Below are 12,282 nucleotides of genomic sequence, written 5' to 3' on the forward strand. Positions count from 1 at the left end.
TAAGCATGGCAAGGGATACCATCAACACAATGAAAAGACCATTACCAACTGGGAGAAGATATTTGCCAATCATGAATCAGATAAGGGGCTAATATGCAAAGTATAGAAAGAACTTATACAACTCAACAACAACAAAACAAACAGGAAAAACCCAATTAAAACATGTGCGGAGGATCTTAGATAGTTTTCCAAACAAGGTATTCAGGTGGCCAATAGGCACCTGAGAAGACGTTCTACATCACTAATTCCTAGGGAAACGCAAATCCAAACCATAATGAGATATCACCTCATGCTTGTCAGAATGGCTATCACGAAAAAGAAAATAAGTGTTGGAGAGGATGTAGAGAAAAGGGAACCCTCATATGTTACTGGTGGGAATGTAAACTGGGGCAGCCACTATAGAAAACAGCATGGAGAGCTCTCAGAAAACGAAAAACAGAACTGTCATATAATCCAGGTAGTCCACTTCTGTGTATTTATCCAAAGAACACAAACTCACTGATTCCAAAAGATTTATGCACCCCTATTTTCATGGGAGCATTATTCATAACAGCCGAGACTTGCAAGCAACCTAAGTGACCATCAACAGATGAATGGATAAAGACGATGTGATACACACACACACATACCATGGAGTACTACTCAGCCGTAAAAAGAGGGAATCTTGCCATTTTTGACAACGTGGAGGGAACTTGAGAGTATTATGCTAAGCGAAATAAGTCTGACGGAGAAAGTCAAATGCCATAGGATTTCACTCATACATGGAAGATAAAACAACAACAACAACAAATAAACATATAAACACAGAGAATAAATTGCTGTTTCCCAGAGGCGAAGGGGGGAGGGGAGAGGGCAAAGGGGTAAAGGGGCACATATGCTGGGTGACTGATGACAACCAGACTTCTGGTAGTGAATCTGATGGAGTCGATACAGAAGTTGAAAGATAATGATGTACACTAACATTGATATAATGCTATAAACCAGTATTACTGCAATAAAAATTAATTTAACAGAAAAAGGAAATATATGTCAAGCAGAGATGGAATACCCGTTGCGAGAAATTAGAGGTCCTCTGCCGAGGCATACCCTTGCAGCGTCTAAATTTCTGCCATTAAAAATTCACCTCTTCGGATCAAAACATCCCACAGGAATACCCTGTTAAAATGTTAAGCTTACCTGGAATATTAATTCTATCAGCATCATAGGCTCACAACAAGTGGTAAGAAGATCACTGAAAAACCAAGAAGAATGGATTTGACCGAAGACTTATAACAATATTACAAAGATGAATGTTCTTGGCTGTACTCTTACCAATTTCTTAAGAACCCCAACTCTCTTCAAATTCCTTTGAAATAGCTCTGGGAATCCCCCAAGGGGACTGAAATCTGCATTCCAGAAACTTCTCTGGTCACCAAGGTGCACCTGCCATTTGGTCATCTGGTAGCTGCAGATAACCAAAGGGGCAACTATGCTCTGAGGCCACCAAGGACTCTATGATGAAGATCTCTGCCATCTCCGGTGCCAGCTCTCCTGCCAGTGCCTTCCACTCTGTGGCTGCTGAGGCCCGACGTGGAAGGAATTCCTGTCTCTCCCAGGAAGCCATCTTTCCTCTCAGCCCCAACTCTAGCCCACCGTTGCTTCTTATGTCTGGAGCCTTCCTGTATCGACATTTTACCACTTTCCTCACTATTTCATTAGAACTCGTGTGTATCAGAGTTCTGAGTTGAAACATTTGATTTTCATAGATGACTCCATGGTCCAATGCAAAAACAACTTCAACAACCTTGCATTTAGTTTTATTGGGTTTGGGGAGTTAAACCTATTTAAATTAAAAAAAAAAAAAAAGCATCACCTGGGAGAGTTAGTACAAATACAAGTCCAGAGTCTTCATCTGTAGTGACTCTGATTCAGTGGGCTGAGGGGGCCTGGAATCTATTGTTAAAGTTGCTCAGATGTACAGTCAGGTTGAGGACCTACTGATAGCATCGACCTTCCTCACAGTTTTGGGGATGAGCATTTCACGTACATACTACTTCTAATCCTCACGATCGATCTGTGAGGAGAGCGTGGCCTTTCCCTGGTTTGCGGATGAAGAAACCAAGACACAGAGAGGGTCTGAGACTAGCCCAAAGTGCCCTCGCTCTAAGTGCTGGAGCCAGGTGTCAGGTAGAGTGCCCCTCCACCCCAAACCCCTCCCACATTTTCCAGTTCACTCTGTGTCAGGTCTTTCCACGTACATGCTTCCTGCCTATACCTCATTTCTACCAAAAACTTCCTGATTTTAATGTTTCCATCCGATATATTTCCATCTGACATATTTCACAACAGGCTAACAGCATCCTATCCTGGCCACTGACTATTAACTTGGGACACGTTGCTAATGAAAATACAGGACGTGGGAATGTGCAAAGACACATTGCTTTACGATGATGATGTAATTTGCAGGCTATAAAATTCTCCGTTTTGTGTACAATTCAGTGACTTTTGGTCTATTTACAAGGTTGTGACACCATCACCACCATCTCATTCTGGAGTATTTTCTTTACCTCACAAAAGAAACCCCGTCCCTATTGGCAACCACTCCCTATTCCTCACCTTCTTCCAGCCCTTGGCAATTGCTAATCTACTTTCTCCCCATATGGATTTGCCTACTCTGGACATCTATTCTCAATGGAATCATAAAACACGTTGCCTTTGGTGTCTGGCTTCTTCACTTGCCATAATGTTGCCAAGGTTCATCCACATTTTGGCAGGTATCTGTACTTTATTCTTTCTATCCTTGAATAAGACTTCATTTTATGACTATACTCCATTTTGTGCGTTCTTCAGCTGAGGGCATTTGGGTTGTTTCCACTTTTACTACTATGAGTAATGCTGCTGTGAATATTCATGTGCAAGTTTGTTTGTGACCGTGGGTTTTCAATTCTCTTGCTATGTACCCAGGAGTAGAATTGCTACATCTATGTCAACGCTGTATGTAACTTTGAGGAACTGACATGCCGTTTTCCAAAGCGTTTGCGCCTTTTTACATTTCCACTAGCAATGCATGAGGATTTCAATTTCTCCACATCCTCCTCCACACTTGTGGTTGCCCATCTTTTAATTACAGCCACACTAGTGGGTGTGAAGTGGTATCTCATTGTGGATTTCAGTTCTGTTTTCTTCATGATCAATGATAAACATCTTTTCATGAGCTTCTTGGCCATTTGTACATCGTCTATGGAGAAATGTCCATTCAAATCCTTTTCCCATTGATAAATTGGATTGTCTTTTTATTATTGACTTGTAAGAGTCAATACTAGACACATGTCAGATATCTGTTTTGCAACGGTTTTTTTCTGATTCTGTGCGTTGTCTTTTCACTTCCTTATTAGCATCCTTTGAAGCACAAAAGATTTCAATTTTGATGAAGTCCAATTTATCTATTTATTCATTGACTGTTCTTGCTTTAGCTGTCACGTCTAAGATATCATTATCTAATCAAAGATTACAAAGATTTACACCTATGCTTTCTTCGCCACATTGCTTTGAATAAGAACTTTCCTGGGTTAGGGTACAGGGATATTTTTGAATTTTGAGTCCCATAAATTGATATGGATCCCTCCTGACCGATATTCACAGGTCTGCCAGTCACTTCAAAGGAACATCCCTGTGCCGTTGCAGAGATCTGGGAAATCGTATTTATGACTATCCTGGCTTTGACTCAGGTGAGAGTCCTGATCATGTGCTTCAGTTTCTCCTTGACCTCTCCTGGTTTCAAAATTTGTTCAATATCTTTGGAGTTGAAGAACTGATTGAGTGTCTTTCTGAGGAACACTCAAGGGTCCAGGTTATTCTGAACCTAGTGGACTTCCTCATTCCGCTCCAGACAGAGAAGACTGTGGGGGTTGGATAGGGTCTAGACTTCCATCTCTGGTCTTAGAGAGAAACTAGCCTTGCTTCGGGGTTTGGGGATGGCTGTTGAAAAGACTCTTGCCCCCCTCTAATTCTTTGTACTCTATACATGACTTCTTTCTAGAAATGGTGGGAAAATACTTATTTTAGAACATCTTGTCTGTTCTCTGCCAATTGCTTTCTGTCTACACATTTAAAGTGGGTAAAGGAGGATTCAGAGACAAATTTGTTCTTAGCGTCTATTATTGTTCAAGTGACCGTATTTAATCCTATGCACTGTCTTATTAGCCAGGTTTTATCCTTTTCCTTTTGAGGAAAAAAGCTCAAAAAGGTTAAAAAATACTCCAAGGTCACAGTCTAGGGAGGAGAGGAGTGAGCGTTAGAAACCAGTTTCGTTTGACCTTCAAATTTTCATCCACGGTGAGTGTCTTGGTGTTATGTCTAAGATTTCTTTGCTTATTCCTTGTTCATGAGAATATGTCCATTTTTCCTCCAAAACCTTTATAATTTTAACTTTCACATCTCCAATTAACTCAGTGTGTGGTAGAAGGTAGTTGTGAATATTAATTTATTTCTAAATAAATACTCATTCATTCTAGAGCTTTTTACCAAAAACGTCTTTCATTATCCCAGTGAAGTGTCTTGGTGACTTTATTTTAAAAAATCAAATAATTGTATATGTGGGAGTCAATTTCTTACACTCTGCTCTTTCACATGATACATTTGTGTGGCGTCTACTTCCACCGATACTATAGTGTGTTAATTACTGTGGCTTTAAAGTGAGTTTTGAAATCTAGTAGAGTGTGTCCTCTAATTCTTTTGAAATCTAGTAAAGTGTGTCTCCAGTTAATTCTTCTTCAAGGCTGTCTTGGCTATTACAGGTACTTTGATTTCCATATACATTTTAGAAATAGCTGGTAAATCCCCTCCCAATGCCTGCTACAATATTAACTGGAACAATCTTGATGTGACATTCTTACAATATGGAATCTTCCAATCTATGAAATTGATATATATTTTTCTCTTTATCTGGTGTTCTTTAATTTCTCTCAGAAACAGTTTTCAGGGATCTTCACTATATGTGTTCTTAGGCATTTAATGACTGTGAATGTGTGAATGTTAATCTCTACTGTGTTTTATTGAATTTCATTTTCTAAATACTCAGTGCTAATGTGGAGAAATACAGTACATTGCTATATGAATGCCATTGAGGTACAACTTAGGTACAATAGACCGCACCACTTTAAAGTACACAATTCGGGGCATTTCAGCAGCCGTAAACACTAATGAAACTACTGCCCCAATCGAGGTGCAGGGCATTTCCATGATCTCACAGCATTCCTTTGTCCCTTTGCAGTCCGTCACCCCCTCAACCCTCAGCTCCAGGCAACCACTGTCCTTACAGATGGCTTGGCCCTTTAACAACTTTATGCAAATGGAACCATACCTGTATTCTTTCATGTCTGCGTTCCTTCATGTAGCATAATGACTTTAAAATCCATCCATTTGTATGGTAACGAATGGAAACCTTTTGGTGGTGAACACGATGTAGTATATACAGAAGTCAAGTTATAATGATGTATACCTGAAATCTATAAAATGTGACAAAACCAAAGTTACGTCAAGAGAAAATGAAAAATAAGAAATAATAAGAAAAGGACGGATTAACTTGCCTCTTTATTTCTCCAGCTGGCCAGGACACAGTCAGTAGCTGTGACACCAGCTGTTTCCTCTGGAGACTTTGGCAGTGTTGAGGGCTTGGAGCCAACATGGAGTCCAAGCACTGGCTCTGAGAGGCTGCAATCTGGCTGAGGTTCAGGGTCGTGGGTCAGGACAGGTCATCCACCTGTCGGAAAAAGCAGAAGGCGGTCCAGGAAAACCACTGAGGTCATCTCTGGGTAGCACTGGCCACTTCCTCCAAGGAATCCACCACCACTGCACTTCTCATGACTTCCTGGTACTAGACCGAGAGCTCCGGGAAGTTGGGATAATTTTGATTCATCTCTGCGTTCATGACCCCTAGCACCGAGTCAAGCACTCGAGGAGGCTCTCAGCAACATTTGTGCAACGGATTGAACAAAAGCGGCTGCAAGTCGTCAGTCATCTCAACAACACTCCTGTCCCCGATGTCCTGTCAGGGATGCTCTGCTTTCTCCCAAGATGTAGCAAATCACCTTGCTTAGGATGGGGTCTGCCCTACACTCTCCATGTCTGAGGACACTCACCTGTGGTGAGCTCTGATGAAGAACGGATTGTCCTGAGGGATTCCTGACAATGGTTCACTCTGTCATTAGGAAGAGATGGCCTTGGCCTACCCTCCCATCATCTGGGCTGCCGCAACTCCCCAGTTGAGGAGACCTAGCATTTTGTTGAAACCATCTGTTCGTGTTCTTCCTCTCACTGCTTTGATTTCCTTAGGGAAATATTACCAATAGGCAAACTCCCAGTCCTTATCACAGCATAAGGAAAATGAGGCACTCAACAAATATTTAAGAGATATTGTGGCTAAAGCTTTATTCAACCATAAATGCAAAAGAATATTACTATCACTGCTTCAGATGCAAGGGTCCCATTACCCTGGCCCCTCCTGACTCGAGGGCACAACTGCTTAAGGTAAGAATGGACATCTCCAACCCTTCTCCAAACACCATTTATCCCTCTAAGCCCACATTTACTTGGAGGGCGTCCACTGTGAGGGCAGCACTGAGGTCAAGGCCGGGGGGTCCGGTGAAGAGCCTCGGGGGTGCCACCCTCCTCCTCTTGGAATTGGTGCTCCCCAGCAGGAGAAACCAAACCTGATCCATCCTTGGGTGTCCCTGGCTGTTGCACAGGTTCCCTGTGGAGTAAGTTACTCTCCCAGTCCTCACTGCTCAGCTTAGGTTGCTCCTTGAGGAGTGGAGGATGCTGTACTCATTCCTCAGTGTCCCTTGATTTCTCTGAACTCAACTTGTCCTTATTCTCACCTCCTTTGCCAACCACCTCCTCCACCAGCACCTTAATCTTCTTTGGGTTATCATCATCCTCCAAGCCTGCTGACTTTCTTTCTTCCATCTGCTCCCTCAATTCTGTGTTTTCAAGATGTGGTCTCAGCTCAGGCTCCTACAGGAGACACACAGAGAAGGGACCAAGGCCAGGTCTCACCCGCAGTTCCCAGGGCACATTCCACACGCATCTCAGTCTCCCATGCACTCAGAGAAAACTGAACAGGAAGGGACATTGGAGAATTTGACTAACAACCTTATCTTCCCGATGGGGAAAGTGAGGCCCGGAGGGAATAGGGGATTTTCCCACACTCCCTCAACGCTTGACAACAGCAGAGCCCCCACGTAAGCCTTGGCCACAAGCTTCCCATCCAGAGTGCCTGCCACACCCTCCAGGAACCCACGGCTGAATTTCAGGAGCCAATGGATCAAACATGAGGATTTCCACTCTTCAAACAAAAACGGCTCAAGAACCTTTCCAGGGACAAATCTTTTACCACAGTTCTTTAGTCCTATTATTAATATTCAGTCAGTTTTCACACGTGGCTGACACCATGGGACCAAGGAACACAGAAATATTAAATAAAATTTATCACAGCCAAAATTAAAATCTATTGATATGATTATCTGTAAAATGTCTGGCTCTCGTGCCGGAAGCTCATCTTCCAGAGAGCGGGCACTCTGTCCACCCGTTCGCCCCATCTCCCCAGTGCCTCCACAAGGGCCTGACAGAGAAGCCATTCAGTAAATATTTATCAAATGGGTAAATAACAGTTTCCAAGAATAACTAGCCCTCCCTGATGCCTTCTACTCCAATCACATTTCCACTCAAATCCTATTCCAGGTGTGAGCGGAAGCAATAAAGGCACAGCCTGAGGAAAGGCAGTGGAAGATTCAAACACCAGCTCCACCGTGGACCACACATGCTTCAGTGGATGATTTCATTGCCTGCTTTGAGCACGTCTATCCCCTGTACAATAGAGAAGAATGTAGAATGTAAAGTCCAGAAGCTGCGTTGACCACTACAGTTTTGGATGATTGAACGTGATATCAAGCAGCAGACAGGGCTCTAACCCCTGGGCACCAGCTGCAGAGCTAAAGAACCCCTACGTCAGAGTCAACGCGGTGCTTGTTCAAAACTTATGGGGACAAGGCCCAAGAAACTGCATTGCAGACAAAAATTCCAAGGAGATTCTCATACAAGGAAAAAGCCTCATCATTTAAAAATTTTAAAAAGCCTAGGATGGAGACTCTGAGACTCCCATTGGTAAGAAGAATGACTCAGCTTTGAGCACAGCAAGTCCCTTGTCCAAGGTCACTTTTCAATGGGAAACGTCCCCGTGTCCAGGAAGAGTTCCTAAGTGATGTGGGACGCAAAGAGGACTCTGCTTCCCAGTCTCCCTTGTCCTTTGATTTTCTCCTCTGCTCTGATCACTGGGGGATGTCAGCCCTCATAGAGGTCATTTCTTGATGAAGACCTCTGTTATTTTAGCCTCCTCTTGGAGAAACATATGGCAGAGGTCAATTCTGGGGCTCCACAGAGCTAGGCTTTCTCCTAAGCCACCTAGGTGAGCTGAAAGATGCCGTGACTGCTAGAAATCATATTAATAAAGAGGGACAGGGATAAACAGGGGATCATGAGGGCAGCCTCTCAGGTGACATAGAACCACAACATGATCAATATCAGACCTACTCAGGTGGGGAGGACATACCGACCAATTCTGTCAGCAGAGAGCACAGCCACATCATTCTAGAATGCTGATCCACAGAACTGTGAGACAACAAATGTGTGATGTTTCACACCACTCTTTCTGTAATCTGTTAATATGCATCAATAAGGAACTAATTCAGATACTTACCTCTACTCTCCTGACTTTTCAATTTTCAGAAACATGTATGCTAATCCCTATAAAGCAAAAAAATCAAAGACCACAGTAGAAATGGTGTGCTCACTTCAGGTGACTATTCCCAAGCCCTTGTAATGGGAACACACTGTGAAGGGTATTTCAGGCACTGGACGAACGTCTCTTTCACGTTACCAAGCAGACCTCTAAAAGAATAAAGAGGATACAACACTTAACTCCACGTAACATTGTCTACGAATCCATCAGCTGTCTCTGTTTCCTACCGCAGATTATTTTTAGCTCCTTGTTCTCCTGAACTCACCAGACAAGGTGTTCTAGCAAATGCCAGTTACCAGCATGGGCGAACCAATTCAAGGAGAGCAAGAGAGCCGCCGCTAGAGTAAGTTCCCCAGACAAAGTCCTTCGAATGCAACCTCCCCACTTATTTGGACTGGGAATACAGAAAAGATCTATCTTTTAAAGTCTCATTCTAATGAAAAATCAAACGTCTCTGTTTACCAATTTGTATTTTTCTCAAGCCCCATCGTGGAAACCTCACTTTTCAGAATGACTGAGTTCCCAATTGCTCGAGCCTGGCCTCTCTGTCAAGGGAAGTTAGGTAAGCCCAACCTCAGACCTCTCCTGTGAACCAGCCCCTCACCCTCAAAATCCAGAACAGCGTGTGAACCCGCAGGCAGTAGCATCCAACAAGTAAGAGGGATATGTTTGCACTGCTCTTGGCCCAGATCATCTGAGAGAACACAGCAGTCAGAAAACAGAAGAGCATAGAGAAAAATCATATTGATTTCAGCTTTTCCAGGATGTCAGATAAGTTATGCCAATGAGAGTACTTACTGGGTAAATCTCTAAATAAGGGGTTAATTGTTGGCAAAAATAAGTGATAGGTGTTGGCAAAAATAAATGCTATCCAGTGTTGGCAAGAGGGTGGAGACAAGAATATTCTCCTAAATGATTCGGAATACGAATTGGTAAAGCTTCGCTGCAAGGTCATAGGGCAGGAATAAACAAAAATTAGGTATGTACAAACATATTTCTAAACTGAGCAATTCTCTTTCCAGGAGTATATACTAGAGAAACACTTACACAGGCGGTGATGGAGATGTATAAATACAGATCTACAGACGTCCACTGCAACACTGTTTGTAAAAATAGACACTGGAACCAATTTCATGTTTCTCAGTTGGAGAACCTTGACTCGTGACGCTCCATCCGCACCCTGAAAGGGCCCGCAGCTGTTCAAAAGAACAAGGCAGATCAAAGAAATGCTGATAGGGAGGGAAGGTAAGAGCGACTATGTGCTGAGTACTCACTATGTGCCAGGCTCTGGGCTCCACGCTTCACCTGCACGTCTCCTGTAAACCTGGGACAAACCATGCAGGAAGAACTCCGATCCGACACATGTTCAAAGGAGAAATCGAGCCACAGACAAGTCAAGAAACTTCGTCAAAGTCACACTGTTACCCAGCCAGGTTTGCCCCTACAGCTTGTGAGACTGGAGTGTTCTGCCTTCTTCTCTATTTTAGGGATTTCCAGTGAGATAGAAGATACCAGCTTCTGCTGCTCAGCTGCACTGCTCTGACACACAGCCTGACTGTTTAGTTCTCCTGTCGGAAATCACCTCAGACGTAGAACATCAGCCTCACACAAGATTACTCCGAAATCTAGATAAAAATGAGACAAAACAACGCTACCTCATAATTCTGGCCAGGCACAGACAAAGGCAAGGTCACTGTGCAATCTACAACATCCCAAATATCCTCCTCTTTCCATAGGAAATGACTGTTACCTCTTTACTCCAATCATAGAACTGCCCGTGCGGACCACACTATTCACTAGGGGGCACACTCTGCTTCCTCCCATCCTCTCCAAATCACCCAACCGAAGCCCAAGTCCTTTCATGGGTTAGACCACGGGGTGTGTTTTTTCTGGCTGCAAGGAATAAAAAATGCAACTTGTCCAATAAGACGTGTGTTCCCGATGATTTAACTTAAGGGTATTGACATCAGGTTTCCAGAAACGAGCAGTTGTAAAAACCCAGCCTCGGGAAGAAAGATTATTCAGTCTGTAAGAAACGTAGGCTCTGGAACTCCAAAACTTGCTTTTACCCCTAAAACAAAATTCTTTCTACCAAAACCCTTCAGTAACTAACATGAACCTTGCAAGTTCAAGCAGGATTTTTCCACGCCTGATTTAAAGTACGGAGATTGAGGATAAGGTTAAGAGACAAGCTAGTTAAGAGACAATGTGCAGCCCAAGCATATCTGAAAAGAACCTGGAATCGGTCAAAACCCAGTATGCCCAACTGGGCTTGAACCACCAACCCTTCAGTTAACAGATGAAGGAGCTCATGGATTACCCCGCTGAAGGCAGGCACTGATCCTCTAGACAACGTCTCTCTAGCCCCAAGCTTCCTCAGCCAGGGCTCTTCTGCCTTGGCACACTTGGCCAGCTCCAGAGAAAGAGCCCAAGAATCCTGTGGACATATCTGTAGCTACCATAACGTGATATCATAAGAATTGGAATTCTTTGTTGGTGACAAAGTTACAGTACTCTCATGTACCCACATTCAAAAGGAAGTGATTTCACTCATATGTGGGAGATAAACTAACAAACTCATGGGTACAGAGAACAGACTCTTGGTTACCAGAGGGGAAGAGGATGGAGAGAGGGCGAAAAGGGTAAAGGGGCACGTGTGTATGGTAACGGACGGCGACTAGGCTTTCGGTGGTGAACACGATGCAGTCTATACAGAAGTCAAAATATAATGATGTACACCTGGAATTTACATGATGTTATAAACTAATGTTACCACAATAAAACAATTAATTAAATTGTGTTAATTTCTTAAAGAGATTAGTCAAAATAAAGATGTCATTATCCCACCCAGTTTAAATAGTGTTTTAGAATGTTTTTCTCTGGATCCTGTAGCAAAGGCCTTTACCTGGCTTTGGTGCCCAGCAGCCGAGGCCAAAGGCATGGAGGACTTGGCATGCTCTGTGGGGTCTCCTGCCACAAAGGTGTGTGGCCCTTCCCTCCCTGCCTCTTCCCACTAAACTGTGGGATGCTGCTCCCAATTCCTTCTCCGTGGTGAGCTTGTGACTGTGCTAACTGCTCTTTGTTCCTGGAAATCCTGTTCCTCAAACCTGGACTTACCAGACCCGCCTTTTGCGAGTAGCTTTCTTCCCCTTTTAGTCCCTTAAAATTTTTGCTCTGATCTCTAGCATACGTCCTCGGCATGATCCTGCAAATCTTTGTTGTTGTTGTTGTTCTTACGCTACTATTGTGCTTTTCATTTTCAAGAGCTCGAGCCCGTTTTCAAAGTTTATCTCTGGATGAAGAGAAAACAACGGACACGAGGCCTTACCTTTCACAGGCAGCCTAAACCTGGAGGGTGAGGACGTCACTTCCTGTTATGTCTGCTGACCGCCATTGGCTGGGAGGGTAGAGTGGGCGGGGAAGTTGTGCGCAGGGGGCGGGGCATGGGCCGGAAGGAAATAACGCCGGCGCTGTCCTGCGTGGGGCGTGTCTCATGTGGATGACGC

This window comes from Equus asinus, chromosome 25, assembly GCF_041296235.1.
Source record: "Equus asinus isolate D_3611 breed Donkey chromosome 25, EquAss-T2T_v2, whole genome shotgun sequence".
Classification (NCBI taxonomy): domain Eukaryota; kingdom Metazoa; phylum Chordata; class Mammalia; order Perissodactyla; family Equidae; genus Equus; species Equus asinus.